The sequence below is a fragment of the Paramormyrops kingsleyae genome, chromosome 8 (genome assembly GCF_048594095.1).
Source record: "Paramormyrops kingsleyae isolate MSU_618 chromosome 8, PKINGS_0.4, whole genome shotgun sequence".
NCBI classification, from domain to species: Eukaryota; Metazoa; Chordata; class Actinopteri; order Osteoglossiformes; family Mormyridae; genus Paramormyrops; species Paramormyrops kingsleyae.
The window spans coordinates 12,588,793-12,613,124 of record NC_132804.1 but is presented as its reverse complement, the minus strand read 5'-3'; positions in this window follow the sequence as shown (position 1 = coordinate 12,613,124).

The window sequence follows — 24,332 nt, the reverse complement described above, 5'->3', positions numbered from 1 at the left end:
GAGTTTCAGACTGTGCTGCTACACGTTCGCCTGATAGGAACACCTCACAGCAAAGGAGATTGGAAGGCCATTATGCACCTTTCCAGAAGTTACCTGGAATTTGTAGCTATCTGATTAGGAACAATAATCAAAACACTACTCATTATTAATTTAATATACAATTCATTTTAAATGCCTTGATGAAACAAATGATTTAGTATTACATTAGTTACCATTAGATGCTTTAAGATTAAAAGTAAACAAAAGGTTTACATCTTTGGATTTAAAGTGGAATTGGAAAATCAGGGTTGAATAACGGCAAACCAGGATAAATTCCTCCTCAGAACACAGCAGAAACAGAGCATTTTCAAACAAATCAGCATCAAGCTTTTCAAAAGGGAGAGCAGCCTAAAATAAGATGAAAAAGATTTCCCACCCATTTTGTGAGAAAAAAAATCACACATACAGCTAGCAGCGCAGAACGCCTAAGCAGCTGGTGACAGATCCGCGGGGGTGCATGACCATGTCAGACCAAGCTGACTGTGTGTGAGTGCGGGTTTGCGCTTTTCAGGTACCCACAAAAAAAACCTCAGTTTTATAAAACTCTGTGAATGCAATGAAAAACACTAAAAATGCCAAAAGTCTGATATTTTGTTGGTTACTTATGGTGAAGGTTAGGGCTGAGTAGGGGCTAAGGTCGTCTTAGTTAAGATTAGGGTTATGACCATAGAAATGAATGGAGAGTCCCCATAATGATAACTGTGTGTGTGCGCACATGCATAAAGTTTTGAATACATGGACTATATCTGCATGTGTGTGTGTGTGTGTGTGTGTGTGTGAGAGAGAGAGAGAGAGAGAGAGAGAGAGAGAGAGAGAAAATGGACCCACGTTACATTTAAATCCAGCACAAAACAACTCAGGAATTCCACTCAATGCCTGTCCTCACCAAAACATGCTCCTGTGATTCTACTCTGAAATACCATGTTTTTAATTGGGAAAAAAGTCACAAGAGCATAAGAAAACTTTGGCTTTCATGGTGCACATTATGAAGGCTTATTTTAGCAATTAACAATGCTAAAAGGCTATTGTTTAACTAGTGGTGAAATTAATTATAAAGTACTATTACAGAACAACAGCTACATATATTAAGTAGATTTAAACTCTGCTCAGTATCAGCTGGTTGAAACTATCTTGGGAACGCAGTATTATATCGGGATATATTTGGATATTCCTGCATGGAACTTTTTTGAAGTTGATTTAGCAGTTTTATTGTGAAATGATTGCTGGGTGTAAGACAGAAGTGAAGCCACAAAGACAATGGCCACCTTCCTGGGTTTGCCTTACCTCTCTGTAACTGTTTGGCAACATTAATGCCAGGTTTCAAGTGTGATACTGATAATAGGATTAGTGGTTAGAACAATGGATGGATGGTATGCCTTAATATGACTTCATGTGCCGACAAATTCAAACCAAAACTACAGTTCCCATAATACATAGACTGTTCTAAATTTCCTGGCACACAAATAACTAAGAAAATACATGTATTCTCTGTGCCACCTCAGTGTATGAGTTTCGATGAGCAGAGCATGATGAATGTTTTCTGGCCATCAGTGTCTCAATGTACGAGGTAATTCTGAAAATCTGCAGACAGAGTATGATTTTTAGTCAAAATTTGTATTATTGTTTGGTGAAACATGGTTCAGATGGGGCCAGCAGCTACACTGAGATATTTAGATATGATAAATGCCATAAACAAGTGGGTGTGTGTGGGGGGTCACTGACACAATCTCTTTGTGTCACTTGATTGAACACCATCTTGACTCTTCTTCTGCATGTTTCATGCCTTTTTTGTGAACTCCCCAGCTGAGGAAAAACCTCTTTGGTTGAGCTTTTGTCCTCTTCGGCCATGCTGCACTCAGTGGGCCTAATGAACTCGGCCTGTTTACCGGGGAGGTGCCTCCACACCGACGCAGTAACTGTGCCTCGACGTGAGCAGCGGGGTGAACAGTCAGGGGCCTTGGTTAGAAGTTTCATGTAAAAACATATTAGGAATAAGTGCGGTGCGAGTATTACTGCCAGAGGGCCTACCTCTGCAATCCAGGGTTTGTTTTGCTGGTTACAGAGATAGGGAGAGAGAGAGAAGGAGAACGAGGGAGGGAGAGGGAGAGAGACAACAGCCCCCTGACTACAACGAGAGGCAGTGTAAAGTTCACTGGCAGGTGAGGCGCACTGGGGAGAGTGACCTGCACTGTCTCACTGATGAGAAAATGTGTGGATAGACGTTCATATACCCAGGCACAGTATCAGGGATAAAGACCACATTGTTTTGACTGTGCTGTTTCATTTGGGCGGATATTACGTCAGTCTTTCCATCTCCACCTTTAGCTACTTTAGCTATTGCTCCTGCTGTTATGTTTTTTTTTTTGTTTTTTCTTTTTTTGTTTTTGCTTTTGCTTCCTAGTCCAAAACATGCATAATCGCCTGCATTTTTTTCTTAGACATACTGGAAGAACGTACAATGACAAAATTAGCTTTTGATGACGTAACGGCCACAAATGCTCCATTTTTAGGCAAGGCAAGTCCCATCCATATTGTGGGCACTATACAAAATTGCTTAACTTGCTGTTTGTCAAAATCTTGTGGTGGTATTTGTTCAATATGCCAACCAAGCAGCACTGACTCCGGCTGGGAATTTTGAAAATAGTATTCTGCTTCTTTCAAAGGAATGCCAATTATGAATAGGCTCTCCGGTGCTCGTTAATCTACCGCATATATATCCTGCACCTGTGTGACCTTGTTTAACATTGTGCTGTGGGCGTGTTCACTGCTACAGTAAAGATACTCTGAGTCATGCCAGTGAAACATTAACAGCAGCCTAATTGAAATGCATTGACATGCCCTTTGGTCATTGAAACATTTTAATATAAGAAAGAATATAAAAATTTGAATATAAAAACTATTTTGAACACTATATGATAGCTTTGAAGCATTTATTTCGAGAGGGTGCTGAATAAACTCCAATTTCCCCTATTTTGCTGTTTGATTTTCCAGTTTTACCAAACAGTACAAATAAAACCTGAAAATAGATTTCTACAGGCATATTAAAAATTGTATTAATTTCTTTATTACCTGAAACTCTGGGGGAACGGCATTATCTTGTTATGGTTTTTAGCTTTTTACGCCAAATTTTCATAGTCAAACTAGGTTTCAGGATTTTGATGTATCACTAATGGAATTTTTACAAATAAAGTTTTTAAAGTGGGACACTTTCTTTTTTTCCGGTTTTTGTGCCAGAACAAAATAAGTTTTGATGTAACTGAAATGTGAGCAAAGACATGGACTGGGCTACATGCTTAGCGCAGTCTTCCCAAGTCCAGTGTGCAGCTTCCCAAAGCTACATCTGCATATCTACAGCAGATCCTCTGTGGAAAGTACATCTGACTCCTCTCTCATTACCGTGAGTTATAGTCCGCCATTATGCCCAGCGTGGCTCAATTAATAACCCTGCTCTGAGATGGAAAGCTGAGGACTTAATAACACATTTACGGCAGATAGGTCCCATGAAGATGCAGTAATTTGGGGAGATTGAGGCGCTGGTCGGTGGGGCCACCTGATCCGGACAGCAGGGCGAGGGGGCTCCACGGCAACCAGGTGTCGAGCTTCCTGAATGTAGACATTAAAACGGATAGTAGCTGTCATCCTCCCTCTAATTACCCCAAATACCTCTACCCACTTTCCTCCTCACATTCACAAATGGAATCAGGTTTCCATATTTCCATTCTCACAAAATATTCCCTCCAAAATTCCTCCAGTCCTAGATTTAAACATATACCTCTCTAGTATTTATATCTGCTTATGTATTTATCTGTCCCACAATTCTACATATTATGTTTGATTAGAATCATTTTAACAAACTTAAAGTATTTTTTATATTTTACTATAGTATGTAAAAATGCAAGCGTACAAACTTATTTGAAGTAATGTAATAACGAGTTTTAAGCAGCTTTCCCAGCCCTTAGCAGACATGATATGCCACAGTATGTCAATTGTCCAAGGTCTCATAAGTCCATATGAAGTTGGCCACTTTTTGTTGGAATACTTGAGAATTATTATTGATACATCACTGAAGTATGCAGAGTGTGAATGAATTATTCTCAAAAAAACTTTTCGATGCAGTATTTTTACTTTTACCTTAAGTATATGAATTGATTAACAATTTGAATAGAATTTACAGTCTGCGGCCCTGAGGCTGTTCTCCTCTTTGAGGAGTTAGTATTACATCCTTCCTACATGACGACTCTGAATGTATTTTTCTCCTCTCTGATATTTCAGCCACTGGGCTACCATACGGTTGTATAGAATGGCTTCTCCTCCCTTTGTCACAGAAGACAATGGAAAGCTCTTTGTCTGCTTGTCTTGTGGCAACGACCTGTCAGTCCAACTCCAGACCATGACTTTGTAATTTTCCCCATTGTCCTGTTTGAAGTTTAGAGAGATAATGAAAATGAAAAGTCATGCAAGAAACACTTAAATAGAAATAAGGTGGGACAGATGATGGCTGCTTTATGTTACTTCTCATTCAGTCTAAAGTAGGGCCAACACTACCTGATATATATATATATATATATATATATATATATATATATATATATATATATATATATATATATATATATATATGCATGCCTGAATCACATTTAGAAATGGGCAGATAATAAAACACTAGTTAATAGTATGCATTGTAACGTATTAGGTAAAAGCATGCAATGTGAAGTAATGGTGAAGAGCATAGATTGTAAACAAATTGTTAAAAGTATGCTTTATAAAGTAATAGTTAAAGTCATGAGTTAAAGTCATGCATTGCAGAGTAATGGTTAACAGCATGGTTAAAGCATGCTTTCTCAAATAATGCTTAAGAGCAGGCATTGTAAAGTAATGGTTAAGTGCGGGCATTGCAAATTAATGGTTAATGCATTGTAAAGAAACAGTTAAAAGCATGCTTTTTAAAGTAATGAAGAGCATGCATTGTAAATAAGTGATGAAAAAATGTATGGTGAAATAATGGTGAAAAGCATGCATTGTAAAGTAATGGTGAACAGCATGCATTGTAAAGAACTGGTGAAAGGCATGTATTGTACACTAATGGTGAAAAACATGCATTGTAAAGAAATGGTTAAGAGCATGCAATGAGGAATAAAAGGGAAATGCAGAAGGTCGCACTGTAACATAACTGAGTAAATTACCTCTCCTGACCTCCCCCAGTAAAAAGCTCATTTGAATAAAAGCATAAGTTAAGGAAACGATGATGTACGTAGTATGTGTATGCAGTTAATTAGTTCCATCCGGGGTGTCCTCTGCCATGTGACTTCAATCCCCCCCGCAACCGCCACCCTGTTCTGGGTAAGCGGTTACAGAAGATTAATTTGCGTAGAGGTTGGACTAAAAAACATATTCCATTTCATCCTCTCTCTTTGTTTTTGTAGTTTGGGAAATTTAGGCAATGACAATACTGAATCACAATTACTCTAAACGTATTTTTGCTAATGAATGTGACTGCTCGACTTATTCGAGTGTTTCTTTACCGCAGAATGCTCATGTGTGCCGCAGGGGCTGTCAGTTGTGTGATTAAGCTGTGAGTAAGTATTCGTTGAACCCTTGACCAGCTTGATCAGAATGCTTGGAAATCCATAAATAAAAATCCGCCAGCAAATGAAAAAAAATTTTATATATTTTTTCATGTTTATTAGTTTCCATCCAAAAATAAATAGCATTAAGAAATTTAAAATAACATGAGAAACATAACATTGGCACAGATGGGTCTGATACAAACATCACCAGGAGGACCCAAGGTTCAAGGTCAAAGTTTAAAGGAACAGCAGATAAGTATGAATCCCTGCTTAATTCCAACCAGATGGGCACTTCCAAGGAGGCCTGGGCTGAAGGTGATACTTCCGTGAGTCTGTAAGCCTTTAAAAGCTGCCTGGCCAATCAGAGTTAATCTATTTTGCTGGTTGTCTGTCTGCCCTGTGGCATCCATTGGGTAAGTCTTCGTGCCAGTTGCACATTTTTGTCTTGGCAGTATGGAATCTGAACTTCCGCCGGCCTGTCAAACCGGACGGCTCCCTCGAAGCAGGTCCGCTGGCAGGAAGGAGGGTGGGTAATCTCCCCCCCCCCCCCCCCCCCCGCATTAAACTTTGGTGTAGGTGCAGGAGAGGTGAACCCCCGCAGGCTTCTGGGGGGAGTAACAGTGAGCTCTATGCGGCTGAGCACCGTGCCTCGGGGAGAAAGACAAAAATGGATCTAGTTCCTCTGCTGCCCGTGTATCTCCTTTCATGTGAGATGACATGGCTACGTTTAAGATGGTCTTGGCACTCGAGCTTAAGGGGATTGGCTTACAGGTTTCGTCTTGTGCTGTAGACTAGATCTCATCCCTGCAACCTTTGATTCCGCTTCCACGTTGAGCTGAGAGTGAGAGCCATACATCACTTCAAGTCCTCATCCTATATGTCGATTTATGGTTCATCAATACCATATTAAGCTTGGCGTCAGATTAGATAGTGCTTCACAGTGACAATTGCACGCATATGCATCCTGCATCTGGACAGCCAAACGATAACCCCAGAATCCAACATGGCTTACAAACACCAACACCCGTCCCCCAGGCTCTCTGAATACAGAATAATGAGCGAGATAAAGATTTTGTGCTGCAAGTGACGGTTCTTGACAATGTCAAGTTCAAAGACAGGATGTGATCTCATTACAAAGGCCCAGCCCAAATCCTTCTTTTCAGGAAAAGCAGAACAAGGCTAATGGGTATGTAACTGCTAGGGTTACAGCACATGCAGAGATTAACCTGTTCCTGCAGAGTGCACCATTGGGTGCATGCTGCTGAAGAGTTAAAGTACAACAGGCATGGCAGTTACCCTCTGTATTATTAATGTATACATTTTATGTTGCTATGGCTGCAGTAGTAATAATGATAGGAATGGTGGTGGTGTTTATTTTCTCTATATGCACATTCTTTTTTGATCCTACATGTCCACTTGCAGAGCTCATCTTCCATTTCCATTTCAGGAGGGTGAAGCACGTACCTGTCATTTCAGAAGTGTGAAGCAGGCATCTATCATTTCAGTAGTGTGAGGAAAGTGTCTGTCATTTCAGGAGTGTGAAGAAAGTGTCTGTCATTTCAGGAGTGTGAAGCAGGCATCTGTCATTTCAATAGTGAAACGAAGGCGTAAGTCATTTTAGGAGAGTGAAGCAGGCATCTGTCATATCAAGAGTGTGAAGCAGGTGTTTGTCATTTCAGGAGCGTGAAGCAGGTGTCTGTCATTTCAGCAGTTTGAAGCAGGTGTCTGTCATTTCAGGCATTCATATGTTTGACTGTGTAGGTTGGTTTTCTCTCACCCTTGCTTGCTCCAGACCCATTGACATACATCTCAACCTATATATAAAAAACCCAGTAAAACCATAAGACTTGACCCCATTACATTGGTCCCTGGTACAAGGTTGTACACTAATTTCTTCTATTTCGATCAGCAATTCTCTTGCTTCTCCTCCCTGCTCCTGTAAACCATGAAAATGAGCCATACCTCAATAAAGCACCATAACAAGGCTTCCCACATCCATTTGGTTTGGTTCCATCCCAGGGCATAACAGGCCTTCTGAATGTCTGCCATCTCTGTGCCCAGGTAGCTACCATATTGGATAGGCAAGCCTAATTTTTTCACGGCAAAGAAATGGCAAAATGAAAATAGACAGAATTACTGTCAGAAGTGGAAAGGTGAGTCTCTTAAGACAACAAGCAGGTTGCTGACATAATATCTGGGCCAAGCCATCAGCAGCGTGCGTTTGACAGCTCATGCCAGCGCCCAGCTTCCTGCACAGACATCAGCAGCTCAGGCTGAGGCTGCCCTCTTAGTGAGTGGCGTTCTGTTAGCACAGAACCGCGCGTGGAATTTCACACATAACCTCAGTGCTGCATCATGTTAGTAAGTACTCGATAAGAAAAGGCATTAGAGAATAATTAATTTAGAACTGTCCCTCAAGTAAAGTGAAGATGAAAATTTTGCTATTCCTGTAAAAAGACTATTTGGATTTGAAAAAAGTTATTTAAAAAGTTGGTTTTTTTTGGTCAATTTGGATTGATATCTGGCGCAAATATAATGTACTCAATGACATCCTTGTGGGCAAACGCTGGAGGCTCCTACAGAACTGCAGGAGTACCTAGTTTGTGAATTCTGACCACAGACTTGTTGTTGCTACTTCGAAGATTCAGCTTAGTGCACAGCTTAATGGTAACTCCGGTCTGTACCAGGAACCGAGAAGGACGGTTGTGAGGGCTGATAAGGAGGCGTTTGTTAGAGGAATCTGTGTGCAAGTGGCACCCCATCTACAGTCTAGCAACCCACATCCTGCTTACAGAGTAATTCGAACATTACACACATACAAACTGGTTCTGCAGAGAGCATCAGTCAGGGCTGATGATGGGAAAGTCCTTACGGAGGACAGTGACCCACTGGGCCGGCTACTTACCTCAGCAGCGATATTCATGCCTCTGGTGACTTTTCCTATGAAGTAAGCAGACGGATTGGGAGAGCGGGGTGGGGGGAGGGGTCATGAGGTCGCTGTTAAGGTGTATGTGGTTCTCCCGATATCTTTGTAAGAGGACGAAGGTCCGAGTTTTTGGAGTCACCGAATGAGGCACATGACCTGCATTATGAGGGAGCATCAGGTACAGCACTACGGCCATGTGGCGCGTTTCCCCGATGGTGACCCGGCTCACAGGACCCTCATGGCTGAGAACCCAAGTGGCTGGACTAGGCCAAGGGGATGCCCACGTAACACTAGATAGGTGGCCATTTCCAGAGGGTGGAACTAGATCACGTGTCAGCTTGGGAGGAATCCCGAGGTGTTTCGTTGTGTGGTGGGTGCGGCAACGTGCCACACCAGTGCATGCCCCCCACCCTGACCTGACCTGACATGCCCCCCACCCTGACCTGACATATGGTAAGGTACTGTATCTCAAGCTGATGAACTGCTGAAGCCATGCAATGTTTTCAGTTTTCATGAGTGTCACATAGTAAATTATGCATTCATTATTACAAGCTATTGTATGTAACCTGAATTTTTAATGTAGCAGGTTTTACAGCAGTGTTCGTAAGTATGAGTTGTCCGTATTTCGAAAGTTGTTAACCCAGAAAATGCCAGTATACATATTCTGTGCAGATTATTAGATAGATAGATAGATAGATAGATAGACAGACAGACAGACAGGCAGGCAGGCAGGCAGACAGACAGACAGACAGACAGACAGATAGATAGATAGATAGAGGAAGCTGATTATATAATGATGGTATGTACCGGCCTATCAGGAGACATGCCCTGAGTGGGGGAATGGGAGGGGGGCTATAAAAGGGGCGACTGCAGTCTCTGTGCATGTTAGTTCACATAGTTGCCCAGAGATATGCAGGAGCCTGGAGGGAGTGAAGCCGTTTTTCATGTGAAGGCAGCAAACCTGCCCAACTGGCTTTGGCTGGGTTGTGAAAGAGGGTCCTGCTTGTGATATACTTACAGTCCAGCTTCTTAGGTACTGAAGAAGCATTTTGAATTTCGTCCCTTTGACAAGCTTTTCCGGTGTAATTATCGTTGACACTTGAAAGCTTTTGTAGTGCATTTAGGGTGGCAAAAACAATGAAATGATACATTTCTGACTGACCTTATTTGAGCTGAAGAGCTGCTGCTAACACAGACAGGACACTTGGAAAGAGCAACTTTACTGTGATGTTTCAGGATCAATGGCATAAAACATAATAAATTGTGTCTAATTATATGCTTAAAAAAACACTCCTTATGCAAAACAGCTCAGCTTTAGTCCTGTTCTTGAAGCATGTCTCTTGACGATACATCATCCTCTCTCTGTTCTGCAAATTTCACCGTAGATGAGAGCTCCGCACTTCCAGTCCCGGAGGGTCAGAATCTGCAAACTGTGTTAATTCTGGGCCTCCAACATCAGAATTGGGGATCCCTTCTGTAGACAAAGGGCTTTGACACGATGGACTCAGTCTGGGGGCTTGTAGTTTAAGGTGTAATGGATAAGTGAGGCTAAACTGGAGAATTCATTCTCAGTCATTACTGGAGAAGCTTGTTTCAGAGCCTCTTAAGCTGGGGCATAGGAACCATGGAGGACAGGGAGACAAGTCCCCCCCCCCCCACAATATTTAATTTGGCTTCATTTGCCCCCCCTCCCTCCAGTTGTATCCCTCCAGTATCAAACTCTCTCCTATGCCCTTGCTCCTAAGTGCACTGGGATTGTTATCTTTTCAGGAGCATTTAGACATGAAGCAACGATTCACGTACAAAGGGAAAGGGCAATAAATCCATTGTCCACTCCACCAGCTCACCCAACCCATTAGGGGCTTCACATCTTCAATGTGCTGCACTTGACGCTTGCGTTCACAACATGCAGTTGGGCTCGTCATCCAGTGCCACTGTAATGCATTTCCCTCCTGTTATCTGCCCCATCCATCGCTATTTATAGTGATTTGTGGCGGCCGCGATTAGCGTCTTCTCCTTAAGGTGGCAGTGCGTCGCATTGTTCGTTAGAGAAGCCTGAGTCTCAGGTATCCGTCGCGCAGAGAGGTTTTTAGGCTGCCTGCTGATGGACAGATTCTACCTGCCGGGAAGTTCAAGTTAGAACTATTAGTCTTTCAACGTCAGGTGTGCAGCTTCAGACAGAAAATAGAGAATGGCACTTTTCTAATGCTCCGTGTTGACTGTCGTGCTTAATTAACATATCCTCATCTGTTAGCAAACATTCTGGGCTATTCTTTTTTTGGTTTTCAGGAAAAGCAGAAATCAGTGGGGCAGTCATGCTTGGAATCTGTTGTTTGTTGGTTATTTTGCCTGCTAGACACACTGTGTTTTAACAGAATACTTTCCATGTTTTCACTGTGCTACCTGTGGATTATGTGATTTTTACAGTTGGTGGAAGCTTTACTTTGTCAAAGCTTTGCTGTGAAGAAGAGAAAATATAAAATGCAAAAAAAAAATGATGTGCAATGTGCATTGTACCTCCAGGGTTGTGGGTTCGATTGCAGGCCCTGGGTGGGTGTGTATAATCTGCATGTTCTGCCCATGATCATGTGAGACTTTTCAAACAGCCCAAAGATGTGTGTATTAGAAGGGCTGGTTTCTCTTAGTTGCCTGCAGTGTATGTCTATTATCAAGCATCCCAGGGTCCAAGAGAGAGCAAGTCGAGGTCATTTTAAATGTTCTGTGTTAAAAACTGCTGTGTGAAGCTTATTGCATTAATGTTGGCAACTACATAAGAAACCTTTCAGTTAAGCTTAAATTTCTCCCGAAAACATACCATCGGGGTTTTGCAATTTATGAATATTAAATTCTTCAACAAAGCTTTATACACCGATTCAAATTGCCATTGGTGTGACTGATTGGAAGGTCATATATTCTGAAGCAAAGGTGGTTTGAAGAGTATTGCTGATCACAGTTACATTTACTTGATAAATATGTTATGAATGTGGGGAAAAGGGATTTTATCTTTAGTATCATTTCTTCTGTGTTTTTTTTGTGGTCAGTTCAAACAAACATAATGATAGTTAGACACATATAAATAAATTTATGACTCTGGAATGTTTCCACTGACATGCTGCACATATATCATCATATTAACTGGAAAATATCACTGCATTACTGAAGACTAAATACAAGCTGTACAGTGTAATGACTGAGAATGAATTCCCTCCAGGAGAGAATGGCTGTGCTTGTAAAGCCGGCTGCAGCATTCGGGATGCAGAGCGAGCCCATATTGCGGCTTTATAAGATCACATTTACTGCTCCTTATTCTAAGCGGCAAACTCACTGCCGCAAGTTAGAAGTCCTCTGTAAACACATTAAAGGACAGCATTTTAAAGGAGATTTTTAAATGGAGATTAGCTCTTATCTTAAGCTCCAAATATATCTGTTATGCAAGAAAACACAGAACATTCCTACCTTTCCACATACTGGATGCAACTCTTCATAGTATATATAACTATGGAATAGTCTATTTACTAAGAAAAACACTGACTGATCGATTTGCTAGGCATGATGTATCAAAAGTCTTCCCATATGACATATAAAATAGAATTTTGGTTTTCACAGATATTAAACATATGTACATACACGTTGGTCCATGTTACAATATTTCGAATTTACGATGGTTATGATTATTAAATAAATTCCTTGAGATATTCAACACTTTATTATAAAACAGGCTTTGTGTTAATGATTTTGCCCAACCGTAGGCTAGTTTAAGTGTTCTAAGCATGTTTAAGGTTGGCTAGGCTAGGCTATGATGTATGTTAGGTTATGTGGCCTGTATTAAAATGCATTTTCGCCTTATGATATTTTTGCCTTACGATAAGTTTATAGAAATGTAACCCCATCGTAACCCGGGGAGAGGCTGTATTCTGTTATTTAGAGGCATAGAATGACCTGAAGAAGGGCAGCTGACAGTTGATGGTCTCCTCAGTCAATCCTGCCCTTTTTCCTCCATCTCTTTCCTGGTCTTATTCGCTTCCTGTTTGCATTAATTAGTAATCTTCCTCGTCCTGGCCATGTCCCCAGTGCAGACTGACTTACATACATCTTTCCTCCTTCAGCTGTCCTTTGTCCTCTCTGATTATGATCTCAGCTCCCTTCTCCACAGTCATAAATTCCCATTTGCCCCCAGGACTCAGTACCTGCTTATTTTTACCTGACCTCATGTCCTTCATTTCCTGTCCAACATGCTCTGTTTTGTTCTTTTAAAAAACTGATTTGTATTCCACTTTAAAATAATTACAAATACCAGTATGTTTTCCTTTTTCCAGATATTGAAATTCCACATTTTTGTCCCTTTTTCTTAAGCACTGTTAAGTAAACCGCCTTATCTTTTCAAATCTAAATTCTGCTACTGTCATTTGTCATACACTTATCTCTAATAGTTGACTCCTGTAAGATTTTGCAACCTCTCTCTTTCGCTCTTTTTCAGATGACTGAAGTTATCTTTCACATGCAAGATCGAAATTCCTCTGCTGGCAGATCCCCCCCTTTTAGCCCCTATCAATTATTTTATACCCACTTTACCCAAGTGCTCTTTGACAGCACACAGTTGATTTTCTATTTTCTTTTTTACGTTGCAATCTCAGATCTCAGTAAAGATTCCCTAGAGAGTAATTCCTACTGGACTATTGTTACTGAGTATACTGTAGGCAAGTTAACTTTACTCAGTCTAAGCAATTAGCAACAGCTGAGTAAGAGTATAATGAAAAAGAATGGTATAATACAGTATTTTAAAATCCTCCTGAATGTTTTTTGCCTTAAACTTACACTTACTGCCAACCATATTCAAGCAAAGTATTCCATTAATTTCCTAGGGTTGTTTTATGTAGCCAATGCAGTATGGGTCACTTGTAGCTTCGCTTCAGTTTCCTTTAATGTTGTTGTGGCTTGTGTGGGAATGCAAGATGATGTTGAAAGCAATGGACACAGCTGGGGCAGGTGCTCGCCGACATCGTGGGAGACACAGGACCCCTGCAGTGACATCTCTCTGAGATGTCAGAAATATGCCGAAAGTCTTTCTTCTTAGATGCTATTTACACTAAACATCATGCGTAAGTTAAAATGTGCTGTAGAAAACCTGTAACTCCTTTGAACGCTGTGTGCAGTTTCCTTCAGCTTGATTTCCTACCTATTTTAGTGGTTAACTGAACTACTATTGACAACCTGACCCCAAAGCAATATTCTGAACCACACTTTTTGTCAAGCCTTTGTTTTGTTGTTTAGTGCAACATTGATGTCTCTGTCCAGAACACATAGTTACTTAGTTATTCCTCTTCGCTCTGGTTGGAGTATAGGGCTTTCACAAGTCTCCAGAACACATAGTTACTTAGTTATTCCTCTTCGCTCTGGTTGGAGTATAGGGCTTTCACAAGTCTCCAGAACACATAGTTACTTAGTTATTCCTCTTCGCTCTGGTTGGAGTATAGGGCTTTCACAAGTCTCCAGAACACATAGTTACTTAGTTATTCCTCTTCGCTCTGGTTGGAGTATAGGGCTTTCACAAGTCTCCAGAACACATAGTTACTTAGTTATTCCTCTTCGCTCTGGTTGGAGTATAGGGCTTTCACAAGTCTCCAGAACACATTCCTGAGCGTTAAATGAGGTGCACCAAGATTTATTACAACGGCAATAGTCCCAGGGTGGCGTGACGGTGCCGGGGGCAGCCCTGCTGCCTCATGCCACCAGGGTGGATGGTTTGAATCCTGTCTCCATTCTTTGTATGTCCTCTCCTTCTACCGTCCCATGACGTGACGATTTCAGTTGGCATCTCTAAATTGCACGTAGTGCCTGCATGTATCCAGCATGTACCCCTGCCCTGTGCCGACTGCCATACCCCCTGCAACCTTGACCAGGACAACCGGGAGGAACATGGATAAATGGTAATAGTCCCCTCCTCTAGAGGGCGACTCCTCCCCTGGTTTCTCTTTGGATCAACCATCTATGCCACTTTTTCAATGTATCAGATTTTCACCCTGTTCTAGCTTATTTGTGATTTAAGATAAACAACCACGAGTACATTATCACAATGGGAATTGTTGGTTGTTTAATTAGGGCAATAGTTCAAGCCTTTATTGTGCTTATTGGCCATCATCATCGGCGTCTTCCTTTAATCTCACTGGTCATTGTCACTGTGACCTAAAACAACCCACACAAGACCTTGCAGAGACACCAACAGCCTCTCCAAAGATCTAGCAGGGAGGTACTACCTCACTAGGCTAAAAATCCTCTTGTGAGGCTGTGGTCACTGTCAAAGTTCTGAGAAAATGATTTTGAGAATATGGTCAACTGATTTTTTCCAAGAGTGTACATCTCTGAATAATAACTCGGTAACTGCTAATTGCCAGTAAATTGGGTGGTTTACAGTATAACAATAATGTTGTAATTCCTTTATAACTGCATGTACTGGAAGGGCTGAAGATAATCTTTTGCATTTCATATGACAACATGTGACAATAAACTCTTTACCTCCCCGGTACATAAAACCTCCCATGCATTACGCTCTTTGTCTGACTAAATAATCTATGATTATTTTAACTATGTTGGTGCCTCTAGAACATTCCAGTGATGTTCTGATAAATCAGGTAAAATGTTTCTAGTGTACACTGTTCTGATGGCCAGTTTTCTTTTATGTTCCCAGAGCATTAAGGTCACCCATTATGTTTTTCGATGTCAGTTTTTAACAAATTAAAGAAAAATTACTAGTTAAATACTATACAGAGTCAGTCAAATTGTTTTATAAATGTATAGTGCTATTTTAATAGCATTCTAATGGAAACTTATTGATGTGCAGACGTAGTGGCATTTCTGTAATGTTTCTAAATCTAAAACTATTAGCAAATCATCCATCAGTTAAATTCTTCAAATGTAGTACTAATGGGTGTACACTAGCTGAAAAAGACAGGCTAAAGCAGCCAACAGAATTATAGAAATGAGTAATCCCAAGATGCTGGCACATTTGTCAGTAGTAGTAGTATAGTAGTAATAGTAAAGTAGGAGTAGTTGTTGTAGTAGTAGTACTCTATTGATCCCAAAGGAAATTTCAAAAGAGCTACAGCAGCATAGACAAAAGTGACTTCAAACTGTACATATACAATAGAAAAAGACACAATGCTATACAAAAGATAATGCGCACTCCTGCTAATTCAATCCCTCACATAATGAAGTCCTTCACATGAACTCCTATCGATTTGTTTGTTCACCTATTTCTTTCAGCTGAGCCTAACAAACAATGTGACTTACAAAGTGGTGGTGTCTCAGCCCTTGGTGCCTGATCTCACAGCCCTTTCAGTGACCTAAGACCTGCTTTGTTTACTTATGCATTTCCTCTTGATGCTGAAATGTAGCCCGTTGTCACTTTCATTAACCGTAACTCCACTCCCCTCCTGCCTGGAGCAAATCTTACAAAAGGAAATATTGCAGCCACTACCTTCATCATTGTATATATTGATCACAATGTGTAAGCCTTAAACATCTGTATTTATGTTTTGATTAATAGTAGATATTTCATTCTACTTTTTTATGAATAGCAGATTCCACCTGCTGACTGAATGAGATACTGACCTGTAAACTACAAATGTTAGAATCTTACTGACTTGGGTCTCATTCTTCTCCTCCCTCCCCAGCTTGTCTACATCCATTTTTCCCTTTCAGTATTTATGTGCTATCTCTGCCATCTTCTATCTGGCTTCTCTTTGGTCTTTAGATACCCTCTTGGTCTACAGCAGCACTTCTCCACCTCTACCTCTTCTGATGGGTCGGTCCAGTCCATACTGCCAAAGTGGACAATGGGTGAATCTCAATATGCATACTTCACCATACTCATGTTCTCGTGTACCCGTTTTACATCACCTTCCTTTGCCGAAGACCAGTTTCAATACTAAGAACACAAGTACAGAGGATGATAAAAAAAAATCCCGGATTTTGGTCTTGCTCCGCCTCAAATATTGAGGATACATCAGTTGCATACTTGCCGAGCGAGACCAATCCCATGATTCACTGCACCCCAAATTCGTTCTTGGAAGGCAAGTTAGCAAGACCGGTCTTGCCAATCCCACAAGTACTGTCTTTGTGTTCTTGTTATTGAGATTCACCTTATAATTTGAACAATTCTGCATATCTGCTTCAGGGGGCGCTATCCTGGAGCACATTTGGCCACTGCTCCATTCCACCATGATGTGCTCAGAAGCATTAGTAGGGATCATTTCTACCTGCACTACATCAGGCACCAGAACACTTCCTCCCAAGATGCCACTCTCCACCTCCTGCAATAACAGGGTAGGAAGTAGGGCTGGGCAATTCATCAAAAAATAATCAAAACCGGACATTCAAAACCTCTAATCGACGTAATCTTCTCCATGTTGGTTACTTTGGTTATTTTTTGTTCTGTTAATACTTAAAAAAAATGTGTCAATACTTTCCCCAGTGTACGTTCATGGACTGTTCCCTTAGAAACATACAACCGCATGTATTGTCACGTGACTCTGAGAAATGTAAAACATGTAAAAAAAAATGTATATTAAAACATTGATATATTTTGCCAGCTATTATATGATGTAAAGTATTTGGAAGCGAGTATTTGTTGTTTGGCAAGAGTCAACAGTTGGCTATTGGGAACTATTTTTTTGTTTTTTGTAGACCCCTGTAAATATTTTAATAAATATTTTTCATAGTATTATCTGTTGTGGTTTATTAGTGTTAATTTATAAATGATACTCGATTAACTGTTTTATAGAAGCAATAACATAGCCTACTTGAAGTCGTACGGTTATAGTCCAATATATCATGGCCTGCGGCCTCGTGCCTACGACCGAATAACAGCTGTGATATATTGGAGTACAACCACACTCCTCGTGTGTTATTGCTTAAATAATAATCAGATTTTCTAATATAATTTAATCCAATCTTGTACAGTTGCCCCTCCAGATTCGCGAACTGGACATTCACGGAACTGGCCGTGAAAGATTGAATGGAAATACAGTGGTACCTCGGTTCTCGAACTTAATCCGTTCCAGACTCCGGATCGAATCCTAAAAAGTTCGAGTTCTGATCAAATTTTTCCCATAAGAAATAATGGAAAACCAAAATTACACCTAAATAAGTTTTTTTTTTAGCATTTAAACACAAAATGAACAGGATAAAACAAGAGCATTTTTTTCTTAATGGCTTCCAAAACGATAAAGAACTTATCCCAACATTACCCCTGTCCTGCCCCGATCCTCCGCTCTTTCCGCGTGTCACGCCCCCTCGTTAACCCCGTGTGATCAGCTGTTTCTGGTTGTTGTCATTAGTCCTCTGTATTAAGTCCACGTTTCAGTTTGTTTCCCCAGTCTGATCATTGGGTGCGTTCGACTTGCTTACAGCGCTGGCTTAAAGCAACGCATTCTGATCCTGACGCAATGCATTACGGTTAGATGCATTGCGACCTCTCACCCGGCTGCACAAACTGGAACCGCCTCCGTGACGATACACCTTTGCCCTTATTGGCTGAAGAGTTTAATTACATGCATGACGTTTGTATCCCAGGCAGTTTCGATGCGTAATCTGCTATTTCTCCCGAATATCACGTAAAGCAGTGAGAACTGGTTTTCAGTTAATTTACCTGGTAAAATAAAGTTTAAATAAGACATAAATGCTTTAATAGTACAGGTAAGTTAGTGGTTTATTTATTGTTAGTTACTGTAATGTTGCGCTGCTTTATTTGGTTAATCGTCTGTGAAGAAGGCATTCAAGTAAGAATTGCATTGTAGTATGACTCATTTCCTGGCGCATACAATTTATATTAGGTCAGCGTTCACGGTTCGACTTCTGATATTCAGATCGAGTTCTAGGTCAAACTGGTTTGTTCGACTTTCAAGAAATTCGAGTTCTAGTGAGTTCGAGAACCGAGGTACCACTGTATTTTGGATCTTACCGAAAGATCACAAAAACTTATGGACGACGCGTACGCAGCTATTTATACATCATTTGTATTTGGTATCAGTCCAGTATGCCGCTGCCCGATGGGCAGCCCCAGCGCTACAATGTAATACATAAATATTAGTTAATTAAGGTTGTTTAATATTTGTCAGGGTAAATATAATATCTGTAATATTTATTTTTGGTTTAAAAAACACGTATTATGGGATCTAGACATCTTAGCTTGGGATCACTCTGCATCTTTTCTCAGCAACCAGCCTCACCCATACTTTAGCTGTGTCTTACCGGAGAATCTCGTTAAACGTTTCAGTGCCATTACTTTAATTTTGCATTTTGAATAAAAGACTCAAGCATTATTTTCACATTTGTAGTGATCTTCGCCCTTAATGTGAAGGGGTGACTGTAACTGGTTCTCCTTTGCTAACCAGGAAATTATCTCCCTACACAATTAAGTCATCTTTAACATCACAATATACTCACCTATCATCTCTCAGCCATGTGACTGGTTTTTATTTTAGAACACACTACAGCTGTGTAGAAGTTTTTCTCTTAAACCCATTAGTAGTTCTTAAATGTACGCTGGTTATTTTGAATTTACAGTTGCCACACAAGCTTTCAGCTGGTTTTGAGAAATGACAACATTACTGGAAATGTTAAATAAGGAAGGTTACTCATCAGAGAACCACTGTACGGAGTTTCCCTACTGCTCCTGAGAAAAATGACTAATGTGTCCCCGGATACCAAGGCAGACTTCAGTAACTGAACTCTGTCTGGTATCTTAGCTTGAGTATTTAAATAATCTCTATGATTATTGGCCAACAAAATGCTACATTACCACAATATTAAATGATTCCCCAAATAAGAAATATATTCTAGGAAAGATGTGAAATTACTGAGGCCATTAAACAAACACTGAGGGACAATAATAATCTGCAACATACACACAGTGTTCCAATGAGCCCTTTTTCCCAAACTCCCACGGTATTGGTAAGGACATGACCCCATCGTCCATACCCAGTTCTACGCCTTTGATGTAAACCTCAGCAAACCTAACCCAGGCAAGAGTACACCCTAGATGGGATGCTAGTTCATCACAGAGCTAATACACATACAGTGATACACTATAATCAATTTGGAAACCCCACAGATTTTATCTGCAGCTGTAATTGAACCACCCCCCGCCCCCCCGTTCTGTGAGCTGGGAGGCAGCAGTGTGAGCCAGAGAGTCAGCCCTTCTTTGAAAATTTTTTGTAAAAATTTCTGATTGTTCTCTTGGCAACCATTGTCTAACATATCTCCTAATGTCAGTGGATTTACTGTACTTCTGTTCTCGCAGTCGCCTTGATGTCTTGCCCGCTGTCACTGGATAGCATTCTCAAAACACTTCTGCTTTTAGCACACATACCGCATTCTATTGACTTTTATCAATGTGTGAGCATTTCGAGTTTTTCCTTTAGGACTTAAGATAACAACTCAAGAAAATTAGCGAAAAACTGCAATTAGGTGCAGGTCTGAAATTCTATGATTCTCATTTTGATTGCTTTGTGAAGGTTTGTGAAATGGGTAGACGAGATAGATCAGATATATAATATTCTGCATGAGGCTGTCTCACAGGCTGCATAAAAATGTTACTGTGAAATCGCCTCTTCCGGAGTCATTAAATGAACATTCACCTCCATTAAGCACTTGTTCAACATCTTTAACCTCTATGTTAAGCTATTAGCAATTAATTCAGCAACATATGTGTCATTCTTCAGCTAATGCATTCCTCCCATTGGCTGTTTAAGGTGACATCCACCTTACTGCTGTAATCACATATTAAAAACATCAGGGCTGAACCAGTCCAGTGCCTAATGTCAGGTTCACGTTGCATTGCAGGGCTTCTGGCTGGTCATTCAGGGCAGTCTCGCTGCTAATTAAGCTGGCGATCCTGCCAGCTGCCTCTCTCCCTGAGGTTAAATTAGTGGCTGTCCATCAATAATTCTGACAGCCTTTAAAAATCATATAAGGGCCCTGAAACAGATCCAAGAAATGTAACCTATACTGGAAGCATAATGGACTGTGATGCCATTGAAGATCAATTAAATGCAGATATCGAGCTGATGGCACTGTAAGCGACTATGCTAGGACCCCATTTTGTGACTTTCTTGATATCTTTCGCAATAACGTTTGCGTATTATATATTTAGCTAATTCATATAATTGACAAAATGACCTTCAGATTTTCTAAATTCATACTTGATTAGTGCTTTATCTAAAGATCTACTACTACTACTATCACAGTAGATCCAGCTACTAACCAAAAGTGTCTGTAAGTGCCTAGTTTCATTCAGAAAACTCTACTTTTTCAATAAGACCAGTGCTAATCTTAGCATTAATGATTTTATATGCCCAGAATATACAAACTACGGCAGCTGTCACATGACTTATGCATATCTCCCTCAGGTGCAGCATAAGGAACAAGTCAAGTGACTTTGAGAAAAAAAATCTCCCTTTTTTGTAATGTATTATGTTACAGTCAATTGGTTGATTTGACAATTTAAGTAAAAATATAGCATGAAAAAAACAAATACATGTTACCTGACTGCCAACTTAATTTTTGTTTGTTGTAAAATACACTGCTCAAAAAAAATTAAAGGAACCTTTTTTTATCAGAGTATAGCATCAAGTGGGTTAAACTCCTAGGATATTGATCTGGTCAGTTAAGTAGCAGAGGGGGTTGTTAATCAGTTTCAGCTGCTTTGGTGTTAATGAAATTAACAACAGGTGCACTAGAGGGGCAACAATGAGACGACCCCCAAAAAAGGAATGATTTAACAGGCATTGACATTTTTCCATCCTCATCTTTTCTGACTGTTTATTTACTAGTTTTGCATTTGGCTACGGTTAGTGTCACTACTTGTAGCATGAGGAGATACTTGGACCCTACAGAGGTCACACAGGTAGTCCAACTCCTCCAGGATGGTGCATCAATATGTGCCATTGCCAGAAGGTTTGCTGTGTCTCCCAGCACAGTCTCAAGGGCATGGAAGTGATTCCAGGAGACAGGCAGTTACTCTAGGAGAGCTGGACAGGGCCGGAGAAGGTCCTTAACCCATCAGCAGGACCGGTATCTGCTCCATTGTGCAAGGTGGAATACTGATGAGCTCTGCCAGAACCCTACAAAATGACCTCCAGCAGGCCACTGGTGTAAATGTCTGTGACCAAACAATCTGAAACAGACTTCATGAGGGTGGCCTTAGGGCCAGACGTCCTCTAGTGGGCCCTGTGCTCACTATACACTATGGAGCTCGATTGGCATTTGCCATAAAATACAGTGGTACCTCAGAACTTGAAATTAATCCGTTCAGAACTTCGGACCAAATCCTAAAAAGTTCGAGTTCTGATCGAATTTTCCCCATAAGAAATAATGGAAAACCAATTAATTGGTTCCCGGCCACAAAAAATTACACCGAAATATGTTTTCTTTTAGCATCTAAACACAAAATGAACCTGACAAAACAAGAAAAGCATATACTATACTAAACTCATCTAAGCACATTTATCAAAACAGTTATTTTTAAAGTAAGAAAATAAATGTATCCAAACAATTTGTAAAGTTAAAAAAAAAAAACAAAGTGTCCTGCCCCGATCATCCGCTCCTTCCGCGTGTCACGCCCCCTCGTTAACCCCGTGTGGAATCCCCGTGTGATCAGCTGTTTCTGGTTGTTGTCATTAGTCCTCTGTATTTAGTCCGCGTTTCAGTTTGTTTCCCCAGTCCGGTCATTGTATTGTCCGTCTGCGTTTTGCCTGCCTTACCTGTAATTAAACCCCGTATTCCACGATACCCTGACGTCTGCGCCTTTGTCTCCATTCCGTCCCCGCTCTGCACGACAATATTATTATAATTAAATGTATTAATGGTTTATTATTTATATTAAAATAATAAGAAATCTTTATTTTTAAATGTATTTTATTATACAATAATAATTACTGTTACTGTCTATCATTGTCTAAATGTATTTTTACTTTCTAAATATATGTATTCAGTTAGTGTAAACATGCACGATGCTATCACAGTGAATGCGAGGCTGAGACTGAAGCGTTACCCTTTCTTTCAGCTGAGAGATGTGCCGCGTGACTCATTTCCCCACGCATGCAAGTTATCTTAGGTCGGCGTTCACGGTTTGACTTCTGAGATTCAGATTGAGTTCTAGGTCATTTTTTTTCGAACTGGTTGGTTTGACTTTTAAGAAATTGGAGTTCTAATGAGTTTGAGAACTGAGGTACCACTGTACCAGAATTGGCAGGTCTGCCACTGGTGCCATGTGCTTTTCACAAATGAGAGCAGGTTCACCCTGAGGACATGTGACAGACGTGAAAGGGTCTGGAGAAGTCGTAGAGAACATTATGCTGCCTGCAACATTGTTCAGCATGATGGGTTTGGTGGTGGGTCAGTGATGATCTGGGGAGGCATATCCATGGAGGGACGCACAGACCTCTACCGGCTAGAGAGCGGCACCTTGACTGCCATTATGTATCAGGATTAAATCCTTGGACCCATTGTCAGACCCTATGTTGGTGCAGTGGGTCCTGGGTTCCTTCTGGTGCAAGACACCTCGACTATTCCATGTATTTGTTAAATTTCACCTCCATGTTAATTAATTTATTGATTAATTAATGACTTAATAGTATTGGTTAGCCATATGAGGTGTGCTACGGGTCAAGACAAAAAATACATTGTTGTATTTGACGGTTGCTGCAAATACAGGGGTGATTTTAATAAAGGTTTTGAAATGGTTAAGCTGACACTTATAGACACAGTTTTACACCAACATGAAAATCATATAAACACCATTTTCTTTGACTGCCTAAGACTTCTGCACAGTATTGTATATAAGAAATAGCAACATTTCTTATATACACGTAATAGCAACAATAGTGTATATGTTTAAAATTACATGGAGAAGTATTTGTGATGTTTCTTCAGTAAAAGTTGAGGGTTTAATACAGCAAATAACAGGGTTTCAAATTAAGCCTTGAGTTTTGAACTAGGGATCTGAAAGGCTTATCTGAGTTTATAACAGCCTATCTAGGCACGGAGCTGGCTGGCTGCCTTTTAAGCAGCTTCCTGTCTTTCCGGATGGCTGTAGCCAACATCAACAGAGGTCTGACCTTTACATTGACCCCAGGTTGGTGACGGAGCATCGACTCTCCCCTGGAGGCAGCAGCTGTGCTGGAGGAAACAAACTGTTCCGGAGGTTTAGGAAAGTGAGCCGCGAGAGAGTACGCGAGCAAGGAGGGCTCCTGCCTCACACGCTGCCCCAGAGTGAGCCACGAGAGCATACGGAGTAGGAAGGCTCCCGCCTCACACTCCGCCCCAAAGTGAGCCGCGAGAGCGTACACGACTGAGGAAGGCTCCCGTGTCACTCTCCGCCCCAAAGTGAGCCGAGAGAGCGTACAAGACCGAGGAAGGCTCCCGCGTCACTCTTCGCCCCAAAGTGAGGCGCGAGAGCATACACGACCGAGGAAGGCTCCCGCGTCATTCTTCGCCCCAAAGTGAGCCGAGAGAGCGTACACGACCGAGGAAGGCTCCCGCCTCACTCTCCGCCCCAAAGTGAGCCGAGAGAGCGTACAAGACCGAGGAAGGCTCCCGCGTCACTCTCCGCCCCAAAGTGAGCCGAGAGAGCGTACACGACCGAGGAAGGCTCCCGCCTCACTCTCCGCCCCAAAGTGAGCCGAGAGAGCGTACACGACCGAGGAAGGCTCCCGCGTCACTCTCCGCCCCAAAGTGAGCCGAGAGAGCGTACAAGACCGAGGAAGGCTCCCGCCTCACTCTCCGCCCCAAAGTGAGCCGAG